Raw genomic sequence first — 12,164 nt, 5'->3', positions numbered from 1 at the left:
GTTCATTTTACTCGCAAGAATTACAAAAAACAAAGCTAATAATTCATTAAACAACATTTCTATTCACCCCACCCAGATTAGCTAATTTAATTCGTGGTAATAATAAAAAAAAAATTAAATAAATAAAAAATCATAAGCCACGCCCACACCGACCCCGCCCACACCGACCCCGCCCACACAGACCCCGCCCACACAGACCCCGCCCACACCCATCACCCCCCACCCCCCGTGCGTTCCCCCACCCTTGATCCCCCCTCATCCCACCCCCACCTTCCCCACACACACAAGGGGAGGGGAGGGGTGGGATGGGGGGAATCAAGGGTGGGGGAACGCAGCCTCCCTTCTAACCTTTATTCTTTTCTTGTAATTAATAATTAAATAATTCTGGACAAAGCATATATATATAAATAATATTTTAAACAAAATCTTTATATTTTTAAGACATTTTTCTTGAGGTATTACACATTTAACTTCTTCCCAGCACAAATCATCAATCTCTTCCCAACATAAGTCAAAGGTAGTTTCAACAGCAGCAGATATCTTCAGGTTTGGAATCTCTTTCTGTCAAAGGCAAGAGGGGTAAAACAAGGAGAGAAATAAATGAATGATATACCCTGAATCACCTCCCACAATGCGCAGGGATATGGTGTACCTATTCGAAACGGTGTACCCACACATTGACACACACATGGCCAAAATACAATACATACACACATGCTTACCTCCACAAAATCAAGCTTAGCGTTCAGATCGTTGAGATGAAAATTAAGGATATCACAGGATGACAGGAAATAACCATTCCTATGGAGTCCAAAATCGTCCCACTCCAAGCTTTGGTCTTCGAGGCTGCAAACAAAATAAGGAGAAATTACTATGCTGAAGTAAGCTTGACAAAACATCACACACACGCACACACACACACATACACACACATACACACACACACACATACACACACATACACACACATACACATTCACACATACACACACACACACATACACACACGAACACACACAAACACATACACACACACTAAGGCAGCGTCGTTTAACACAAATGTATTAATATTTAGTATCTTACCTTGCATATGAATCTTCCAAGAACGGTGAAACAGGCAAATGGTTTAAATGCTCATTCGCCTCGTTGTAAATCTCTTTCAGAAAAACTTCATTTTCTGCCAAGACCAGGTCATTTTCAAAACCTGAATTGCTGTAATAAAAAATATATATCATGTCATATAAATTTAAATTGATCACATACAAAGCTCTCACCAACAGTTCAATTCTGAATGCAACTTACCCTTGTGAGTATTCTTCATCACTGGAATAAGACAAGTTGTCGTTCATCTACGTCGATTCACAATGTTTAAAATTGAACTGAATACGGCTTTTTATAATGTAAAATGTATTCAGGGAAGAGAACTGGCTGACAGCATTTCGAGGAATCTCAAGGCGTGTGTGAAAACAGGAAACGAAACAATGAAAACTTTCTGGGAAGTTATCCAAGTCAGTGAAACAACGTCATTTCTCAAAAGCGAATAATTAATTTTAAAAAGGTTTGAGTATGGTGATGGAAGTTGGAGGAGAATTAAATTATTTCCCACGCATAAACAAATATTTGTAGGGTCGTTGTTTGAGTGGGTCAAAGATGATTCACCAGATGATATTAAGAGTAAAAGGTTAAAAGGTCCATAAGGTCAGAAGGATCACAGGTTCACACAGAAGGACCATTGTTTAAGTGGTCTAATGAATGAGGATAACATGTCAAAAGGTTAGAAGGTTCGTAAATAACAGGGTGAGAGAAATAGAGGTGTTATGGGGCAATGAGGGAGGGAAAGAATTAATATGGAATTGAATGGGTCAATGTTTGAGTGGGTCAAAGATTAATCTGCCAGATGATATGTAGAAGAAGGATGATAGGTCTATAAGAGAAAACAAATATTTGTAGTGTTTGAGTGGTCTAATGAACAACATTAAGGATAGGTACTACAGACAAAAGGTTCATAAAGATGAGGGTGGGAGAAATAGAGGTGTTTTGGGACAATGAGGGAGGGGAAAATTTAACATGTAAGTGAATGAGGATTTGCGGTGTCCCAGAACCAACATTATTACACTACTTACATATATATATATATATATATATATATATATATATATATATATATATATATATATATATATATATATAGTTGCGGATCTCGGATTACGGAACCCCCCTTAGTGAGGGGGGGTTTAATCCGCTCGTCTTTTAAGCTGGCCGTCTGAGTCCTCGAAGATATCGCGCTACTTTGCGGGGTTGAGGTTGACCAGGGTGACTGGTCAATGGAGTCCCAGATACCTTCGCCAACCTCTCCGCAAAGCAGGACGATACTTCTGCTCGAGCCACGGACAAGATGGAAGATTGCCGAGCGGTTTAACAATCTTCAGCTCAAGCCGTTAGCAGAAAGACTAACCCGATTCTGAGCGGTTGGCCAAATCGTGCCACAGGTACTCAATGGGGAAAAGACTAAAGCGACCGGATGAGAGGAAGCCAAAGAATAAGAAGGGTAAAGGAAGAACAAATATGGTTTATTACTATCTAAAAGAGGAAACGGAAGAAGGGAATATACAAGAAGAGGAAACAAAAGGACATAGGGCAACCTTATACACTCTTATATAACATGCCCATGACAATACAAACAGACTCACACAGAATGGTAGCTGGTAGGGGAGGAAGGTCCAGTCAGATGGTTCCAGGCGATGGGGTGGTCCAGGCTCTGGGTCCGCGAGCGAAGAATGGCTGGCAGCTTAACGCGCGACCGGACCTTACAAACGCGAGGGGCTGGAATGCGCGTACGTACAGCGTGCCGAACGCTCTCAAAACCACGGCAGTTCGTATCCAAAGCGATCGTACAAAACGATCCTCTGCACAATGTCCTTATGTTTGCCGCCTCTGCGCTGTTCTCGCATCTGCTCTCTGCTCTTCCGCCTGATGACTGGTCTCTCCGCTTTCTGCGTGAAAGGGCTTGCGCTCCCGCTTTTATTGCAAGCTTCGTGTATCAAGCCGCGTCCGCTTTGCTCCGCCTACCGGTGAACACGCCTCGGCCCGGATTGGTCACAAGGGTTCATCAGTACCTCCCCTCGTGACGCGTTGATGGGGGCCACGCCTAGGTTCCTGGCCGCTCCTCCCTTTTTCTCCCACTCTGACCGCATGCGTAATGGCGGCTTGGGGCCAGCAAAGAAACCAAAAAGGGCAGCGAACGCTGCAATACGGCTACTGGCACTTTGGAGAGAGAGAGATGATTGGGGATAATTGAAGGGGCCTATCTTATTTGATTAATACAATGCAGAGTCAAACTATTGGAAACAGATCATTAAATGAAACACATACTAATGAAATAACTAAAGAAGATCCTATGGTGTGCTACGTGTTGTACATGACCTAACTAGGGTGCGACCTTTGACCTTTACTAAAAATGGGAATATTTACAGGGGATTATTTATAAGGGAACATTTACAAAAATTTACAAAGTGGAGGGTTCTAAAAACCACAACAATATATATATATATATATATATATATATATATATATATATATATATATATATATATATATATATACCAGCCGAAAGCACCTGGCATTGCCCGGGTTCTTATTGAATGAATTTACACCTATAATTCAGCTTTTACTCGCGGCCGGAGACGATTGACCAATATAATTCAGCTCAGCTTTTAATTGCAAAATGGGCCCAGTCCGGCCAAGGTGGGCCTCGACCAGCCTCGCCACCTTGCCTATAAATTTCCCGGGGCCCGTCCCGACATTTCTGGTTCTTTTTGAATGCATTTACTACTATAATTCAGCTTTTACTCGCAGCCGTAGAAGATTGACTCCTATAATTCACCTCACCTTCTAATTGCGAAATGGGCCCAGCCTGGCCGAGGTAGGTGGGCCTCGACTGGCCTCGCCACCTAGCCTAAAACCTTCCCGGGGCCCGTCCCGACATTTTTTGTATTGGAGGTTTCTTCTTATCTTTCACCGTTCAAGAGATTAGCTTGCACAGACAAACAAACAAACAAAACTTTCTTTTGTTTATATAGATAGATAGAAGATAGAAAAGATATATATATATATTGTTGTGGATTTGAGAATGGTGTTGTGTTTTTTTATTATCGTTGTAAGTGTAATGAAGTTTGTTGTAAATATCACCCTCCAGTTATGTATAAAGGTCAAAGGTCGTCCCCTTAGTTATTCCATATACAATCACGTAGCAAATCATAGATTTCCTTTTTTTAGTAGTTATCTCCTTATTCTGTGTATTAGGTTAAGGTTCTGTCTTCCATTAGTTGACACTGCATTGCACCAAATGAAATAAGGTAGAATCCCCTTTCAATTGCCACCAAAACACAATTGCCGGCAGCATTCGCTGCCCTTTGGCTGGGGCTCGCTCGAATCGCCCCAAAAACCTCCATTACGCACGCGGTCCAGTTCGGAAAAGAAAGGCGTGTCTCCACCTCATCATCAGAGGGTGGAGCCAGGAGAGCCCCTACAACCAACCAAGCATGAGGGGTTTGGCTTGAGAGGGCAGAGGAAGAACGAAAGGGGAGGTTCGCGAAGGTTAGAGGGTGTGGCCGATATAATCCGCGGCGGGACGCCCCCACCTGAGATGAGTCCAGATGAGTCCTGGGAGAGCACGCGACGTCCCCACGGCAGCACGAAGAGACGATTGAGGAAAGAGAGAGACGTGAGGGGGTGCCTGTATTGCGGCAATAGGCCGAGACCCTCTCGGCCCTATTGCCGGTCGGTGAGACGCGAGGCCGTTTTTGCCGGGTTTTCACCTCGAGCCTGGAGCATGAACTGCGAGCGGGGACATCAACGCCTGAACCATCTGCCCTGGACCTTCCTCCCGGACCACCTGCCTGGACCTTTCGCTCCACCCATTCCTGCCATTCCATCCTTTTGTGTACGTGAGTTTGTTCAGTGTGTCTTGTTCCTGGAAATAAGTTAAGCCTGTTTAGATAAGCTAATATTTGCATTGTGTCTCCTTCCATTCTTTCTGTCTTTATTTTATTATCCTTCCTTCTCCTTGGTTTCTTTGGTCTTGTAAATAGTAGAAATAAATCATATTTGTATTTCCCACCTTGGTTCTGCTTCTTCTTCACATCCGTGTCGCTTTAGTGATTTCCCAATTGAATACCTGTGGCACGATTTGGCCAACGTTCAAGAATCGGGTCTAGTCCTTGTTAATAGTTCGTGCCGCGGTTGCTAAAACCGCTCGGCAATTAACATCTGTCCGCGGTACGAACGGGGCTGCGCACCTGCCTTTGTGTGCCTTCACATACACGGATTATTCTTACGAGTCCTTATGGATCGCCAACTCGTAGTCAATCGCAAGCATCCGTAAATAACGGAAGATGATTTTTGACATGTCAAAAGTTGTTGCGAGTTGTGACGAGTTATCTACGGATACCAGCGAGTTATTTACGGATGCTTGTGATTGACTACGAGTTGGCGATCCGTAAGGACTCGTAAGAATAATCCGTGTATGTGAAGGTTGCATTTCCGGAGGTAGCTGTGTAGCGTCAGGAGCGGAGACGGCCAGTGAAAATAGAAGGGGGGATTAACCCCCCCCCCCCTAAGGGGAGTGCCGTACTCCGGTTCCGTAACAATTGGTGTCAGGAGTGTCGGATTCGGACCTGAAGCGCGAATAGCGCGCTCAAAATTTTGAGTGGCCCGAGATTTTATTTTTAACATCCTAAATTTAAAATCGTGCCATGGATGGTCAAGGCGACGGGATGCCGGTGGGGGAATTAGAAGAGGGGTTAGGGGTAACCCAGGACCACAGGGAGGAAATGGAGGAGGAGAGCAATGGTGAAGTGGTTGCAGGGGTATCAGGTGCACAAGATGGCGCCCTTGCACACGAGGTTTCAGGCGCACAAAATGGCGGCTCGCACATGGCTGCGGCGGGGGCCACGCCCGCTGCACCAATGGGGGTGGTCCAAATGCAAGCCTTCATGGCCCATTTCATGGCAGAAATACAGAAAAAGAACGACAGTATGGACAGGTTGGGAGGCCAAATGGAAGCAATGGGAGGCCAAATGGAGGCAATGAGGGACGAAGCAAGGGGTACCAGTGAACAGCTGGGAAATAAATTGGAGGGACTCGGAAGCAAATTGGAGGGACTCGGAAGCAAATTGGAGGGACTCGGAAGCAAATTGGAGGGACTCGGAAGCAAATTTGAGGGATTCGGAAGCAGATTAGGGGACAAACTGGGGGGAATAGTTGGCCAAGCCAAATAAATTAATGAGGGGTTGCGAGGGGGCAAGCCGAATATGAAGGAAGGGAAGCGGAGACGGACAGAGACCGCAGGTTGGGCGAGCAGGTCCCACGGGTGCACGAGGAGGTAACGCGGGTCGAGGAGCACTGGTTGGGCGAAGTGGAGAAAAGGGCGGGTAAAATGACGGGTATAGAGATCGCGACCCGGGGTATGGGGCAGCCGGCGACCGCTGAAGTAGAGGGAATTTTAACAAAGCCAGCGGTCGTTAAAGAAAAAGTAGTGGGAATTGAAATTGTAGAAAAGACAGAATTTAAAAAGCACCAGTTGGAGGGAGAAATGGATTGTGCACAAAGTCTAAGTTCACATCCTGATGCCGTACTTGCTAATCCTTATAAAGATTTGAGAGGAAGAAGAAGAAGTGCAGGGAGGAAGAAGAACCCCGAAGGTGAGACGGGCTGTATATGGTGCTAAGAGGTTTTTCAGCAGGAGGATGTTTGGTGCGAAGAGAATTGTCACGCGATTGGGATCGATATGGCACCCGGGCATTGGTGAAGGGTCCCGTGTGAGTGGAAATGGCGCGCGTGTGAGGAAAAAGTGTGCGTCAAAGAGTGAGTGTGTTATAAAGTGTGGGAGTGAGACCGAGTGCGAGCGGGAATGCACGACGGAGTGTACGTGCGAGGGTGAGAGTGACACGGAGAGTGAGTTGGTGGTGGAGCGGGTGCGAGGATGCACGTTTGGGATGAACGGCAAGAGTGTGCGAGAACGCAAACCTGAGTTGGTTGTGGCGCGTGTGCGGGAGGGCACATGGGAGCGCATTAGTGGGTGGATGCAAGAGTGCATGCCCATGGTGAGTGTTACGGAGGACGTAACAGAGGAGAGGTGTGGAACGAAGTGTGCGAACAGTGAGTGTGCGCGAGAGGTGTGGTGTGTAACAGGGAGTGCGGTGGTGGAATGGACGGAGTGTGTGGGATGCACTGGAGGCGCCGAGATGCTGGGTTTTGTGGGTGTCAAAAGGGTCGCGTGTGCGTGTGGGCATGCGATTGAAGCATCGACGTTGACCGGGGCAGCGTTTAGGGCGACGGATAGCCGATGCGAGCACTCGGGGCGCGGTGCGCTTTGCTGGATGTGAGGCCCGGCGCGGGTCGGTGTTGCGTCGCTTCTCTTCGAAGCGTCGTTGCCGATTCGGGCTTGGCCCCGCCCTGCACGGTCGAGTCCGGGCCTTGTCGGGCGAGGCGACCGGTCCGGTTCAGGGACAGGTTAGAGGAAGCGGGACGGTGCCCCCTGGTGGCGGGGACGGGGTTCCGACTGGGCGAGATTGAGCCATCGGGCTGGAGGCCGCAAGGTGCTGCGCTGAGATGGTGCGTGGAATCGCGGCCCGACCAAACCGCCTCCCTTGAACCGAAGGCCGGACGGATTCAACCTGCAGGCGACCAAACCACCCGAATTCATTGCTCGGCTTTGCGAAGCCGAGTTTTAATGATGTAACGACGCAGCGAGGCTCAGATATAGCGGACTGTAATGATGAGAGTGTTTTGGACCCGAAATTGAGGATAGGGAATTTGTGATTGGCAAAAATTTGCTTGGCAAAGGATTGGTAGAAGGATTGGCAGTGATTGGAAAATTTTTGGTTGACTGGAATTGGATGAGCAAAATTTGTAGTGAGAGATGCTCGATTGGGTGGGATGGCAACTCTGCCATCTCTCACACGTGGGGGGGGGGGGGGCAAAGGAGCAATAGTTTTATGGGGTTTATGGCAGTGAAAACTAGCCCGGGAGGGTTCGGATAAAATGATAGGGATCTAGAGAAGATTGACCATAGGTAACGGTAAGGTTAAGTAGCGACTTTGGACAGATAGTGGGGACATAGAGAGGGTAGTCGGATGATAATGACGTGGTATGTGCTTAGTTTAAAGGGAAGACGGGGAGCACCAAGTTAGCGGGAAACCAGGTAGAGCAGATGATGCCGTGTGGTTGTTTGAGAATTGAAAGTGTATTCAGAAGTGTATTGTGAAAAGTGTATGAGTGAGTAATAGAGATTGAGTGTTGTGTTGACCAAATGGTCCAGGGATGAAGGAGGGTGCAGGAGCACCAGTAGGAGTGATTGCACAGGTGTGCAACTACAGGTGTATGGAGAATGGTTGTATGGAATATATGGAGTATGGAATGGATGGTCGTGGAGTGAGTATGGTGGAAACTGTGGAGTGGAGTGGATGGTGCGAAGGTGTGAATGGGGGAAAAGTGGACCCCCATCACGAATACCCGGGGAGGGTAGTTTAAGAGTTAGGTAGAGGGTACAGGTAAATTGTGGTTGGATATTGGCATCTGTGGTGCGTGTGGAAGAATGGAGTTTGGATGGGTGCATTAGTGACATGGAAATGGCTGGGCGTGTGGCCTGTTAGTGTGTGTAGTTGAATGGGCACTCTGCCACTGTTAGGATGTCGGCCAGGTGAGGCCGCAGGTGGGCTCTCGGAGCCGTTAGAGTTGTGGATGGGGCCCGAGGATCCGGAGGACGGACCCGTGTAGCCCAGTGCCAGAGGGCACCGCGTGGGGAGAGCGCCAGAGGGCCTTCCCCAGGTAGATAGGTTAGGGTAAGGAGCAGGTAAGCTCGGAGGCAACTGCAGTGGTGGAGGTGTGCAGGTGGGTAGACCTGCTGGGAGAGCCACACGACCCAGTCCTGAAATTGTGCAAGGGCACAGGGAGTTGAATCGGGGGAGTGAGACCCCAAATTGATGAAGCACCACAGTTTGGTCAATGGGAATTTGGTTCTTAAAACCACATAGAGTAAGATTGCCAATAGTGCAGTGGCATAGCAAACCAATTGTGCATTTTGTGATGGAAGCACCAAATTTGGCAGAATGATAGAATATTATATGGAGAACATTTTCAGATATGGAACCACTTTGGAATTCACCCCAATGTGGCCGCCATATTGGATTTCAAAATGGCGGCTTAAAAATCTTTAATTACAAATATTTCTGGTTCTATACCAGCTACAGCCTTGATTTTAGTGTCTGGATGTACAAACTTGAGGTCAAGGAATTGAATGGTTCTACTTAGAAGTTGATTTACTGACGCCATATTGGATTCCAAGATGGCGGCTTCCGAAAATCTGCTGACCGATATCTCTGGTTCTATGCCAGCTAGATACTTGATTCTGGTGTCTAGATGTACATTTCTGAGGTCAATGAATTGAATGGTTGTATTGAAATATGTTTTAATGCACATAAGCAACTGATAATCCCATATTACGTACATTGTATACACACGTTCAGCAAGAGAACTAGCGAGCGTATTGCATCAAGTCATGCCAAGTGTCACAGTTCCAACTCAATGTGAGCAGTCACCATCACAGGCACACAGTGCTGTGCATTTCAGAGCCGCTTTCTTGCACTTGCATCTCCCACTGCAACCGTTTTCGCACCCACAACAGATGAGTTCACAGCAGGATTTGGCAGCTTCTGGTAGTGTTGTCCACAGAGGATCGAACTGTCCGTCATTGTCCACCCACCCCCAGTCGCATGGTGATGGGAGATAGCAGTGTGGGACAAGAGACTGTCCCCAACAATGTCCACCCTGGTAAGTTGCTCTCTTCACGTGTTGTACTAGGGCGGCCTGTGTTGGAGGTATTGCTTCAATGGATCGAGATTTCTTTGCAAAGAGTTTCTTTCTTGCCAGATTCACCTCAGAACATGTGCATGTGCGGTCGTACAGAAGCACTACGTATCTCTCCAGGGTTGCCAGTGTATCCTCAGAGATCTCACTTGGTGCAGATGCCAGGTCCAGGAATGCATTGGTCACTTCTGGAAAAGTTTCCCATACTGCCCATGCTGTTTTCTTGCCACGACCTGCAAAGCTCGAGACGGTATCACACCCTGTGATTGCATGGAAGATTGGCAGTGCCTTGGCTTTGTCTGGTCCCAGGGTAGCAGACAGCTCGTGTGCTGCTATGTAGCGGAAGTTCTTTCCGGTTCCAAGCGCTAACCAGAGTTCGTCCACTACCTCATTAAGCTCCTGGGCCATCCACACAGCGAGAACCACCACATCTGTGTCCACGGTGCGGATGAGTACTCTGCGGTGTCCAGATTTCATAGCAGCTGCTGCGTGGAGCATCATGCGCGTGTCTGCTTCCTCGTGATTGCACGGGGCCAAAGCGGCTGTGTCTGCACATGGTGGTACAGCAATGACCTGTTGGTGTAAGCATGAACAATACCGTGATGTAAATTAAATGTGAATTCCTTTGGTGTAGGTGGTCACGAATAAAACCTGACATGAATCTGCATAACATTTATTAATTTATTTCAGTACATTATTTCAAGTACATAAATACAGGGCAATTATTATTATTATTATTATTATTATTATTATTGTTATTTACTTGGCATCAAACACATGAAATCATACAATATGACATTGCACATATAACAGTAGCCTGTTCATGTACACTCCCCCAAGATGCCAGGAAAGAAAAAAGCAATTCAAGAACACTATGGCCAATAGGCCTTTCTTAACAATTTGAGGGAGTGTACCGTGGACAGCTAAAGATTATATATACAATACAAAATATTATTCCGAATAGATAATACAAATCGGGATTATATAATCAAAATTAAATTATATGAAAAGAATACACATATGTGGGTAAGAATTTACTCTACAACAGCATAAATCAATAATACATTGTATAATATTGTTGTGGATATGAGAATGTTTTTTTATTTTATTGTTGTGGTAAAATGTTGTTGTAAAAGGTTGTTGTAAAATATCACCCCTCCTCCCTCCGTTTGTGGTTGTATAAAGGTCAAAGGGCGTTCCCGTAGTTAATCCATAAAACATACATGCAGGACACGATATATCTTTTTTGACAGTTATATCCTTATTATGTGTATTAGTGTAAGGCTGTGTCTTCCATTAATTGAAATACTCCATTGCACCAGTGAAAGAGAATAGATCCCCTTTCCTTCCCATCCCCAAAATCTCCCTTTCCTTCCCATCCCCAAAACCTCCCATTTCCATATTACATCCCCTCTCGTCATTGCTGAGCCCTCGATTCCCAATCACCTCCCCTCCAATAACCGCCATTGACCATGTGCTTTGAGTCGGAGAAGAAAGGCGTGTCTCCACCTCGTCAGAGGGGAGGAGGGGCGTGCCCGCCCGTCGTCATCCAGGGCGGAGCCCGAGGGTCGCGCGACCAACCAGGGCCGAGGTGAGCACCCCGATGGGCGTGTCCAAAACGCCGGCGGCGTAATCGCTGGAGGCGCTATAAAAGGCGCAAACGGAAGTGAGTAGGGAGTTGGTCACAAGGGGTTGGTCTGAGTCGGTTGCCAGAGGAGGGTCAGTGGTTGCGTTGGTTGCGGTGGTAAGGAGTCGGTGGTCAGTTGGTTGCGGTGAGGAGTCGGTGGTAAGGAGTGAGAGAACCAAGAAAGAGTTGAGGGTTTGGACCAGACAAGTCGCACAAGGCCTGGCAAAGCACGCGACGTACACAGCAGCCAAAACAGCAGCGTGGGGCCTGGCCTGAATGGCGGCTGCTAAACGCGCCGGTTGTGCTGCGGGACCCCCTTGGACCTCCCTCTCCCTCCAGCCATCCACCTCCTGCTTTTCCACCCTTCTTGTGGACGTGAGTTTGTTCTGTTTGTTCTGTCCTGGGAATAAGTTAAGTCTGTAGATAAGCTAGTATTTTCCCTGTGTCACCTGCGTCTTATGTGCTTGTAAATAAACGTGACTGCTTCCTTTTTGCTTGTGTGTGTAAATAATAAACCCCATTACTCGTCTGTACGTCTTCTCGTTTTATTCCTTTTTCCTCTTGCATTGCGTCGTTTTTGTCTTTTCCCTCATTGAGCAGCTGTGGTGCGATACGGCCAAGGTTCTGGGTGAATCGGGTGAGTCAGGGATCCTGTAACGGTCGCGGCAAT

The 12,164-nt window shown here is 47.1% G+C and overlaps 1 long non-coding RNA gene across 1 annotated transcript; it reads right to left on the bottom strand.

Moving 5' to 3' along the window:
* Positions 1 to 248: 248 nt before the first annotated feature.
* Positions 249 to 1,200, bottom strand: LOC144890932 (uncharacterized). The gene is made up of 3 exons (XR_013622590.1): positions 1,084 to 1,200; positions 723 to 846; positions 249 to 561 (listed from the first exon to the last, which is right to left on the bottom strand). It is a non-coding gene; the product is annotated as an uncharacterized LOC144890932 (long non-coding RNA).
* Positions 1,201 to 12,164: the final 10,964 nt, after the last annotated feature.

The sequence above is a fragment of the Myxine glutinosa genome, chromosome 2 (genome assembly GCF_964187855.1).
Source record: "Myxine glutinosa chromosome 2, kmMyxGlut1.1, whole genome shotgun sequence".
NCBI classification, from domain to species: Eukaryota; Metazoa; Chordata; class Myxini; order Myxiniformes; family Myxinidae; genus Myxine; species Myxine glutinosa.
Note: the sequence above shows the minus strand (reverse complement) of the source record. Positions and strands in the feature narration are given on the sequence as shown.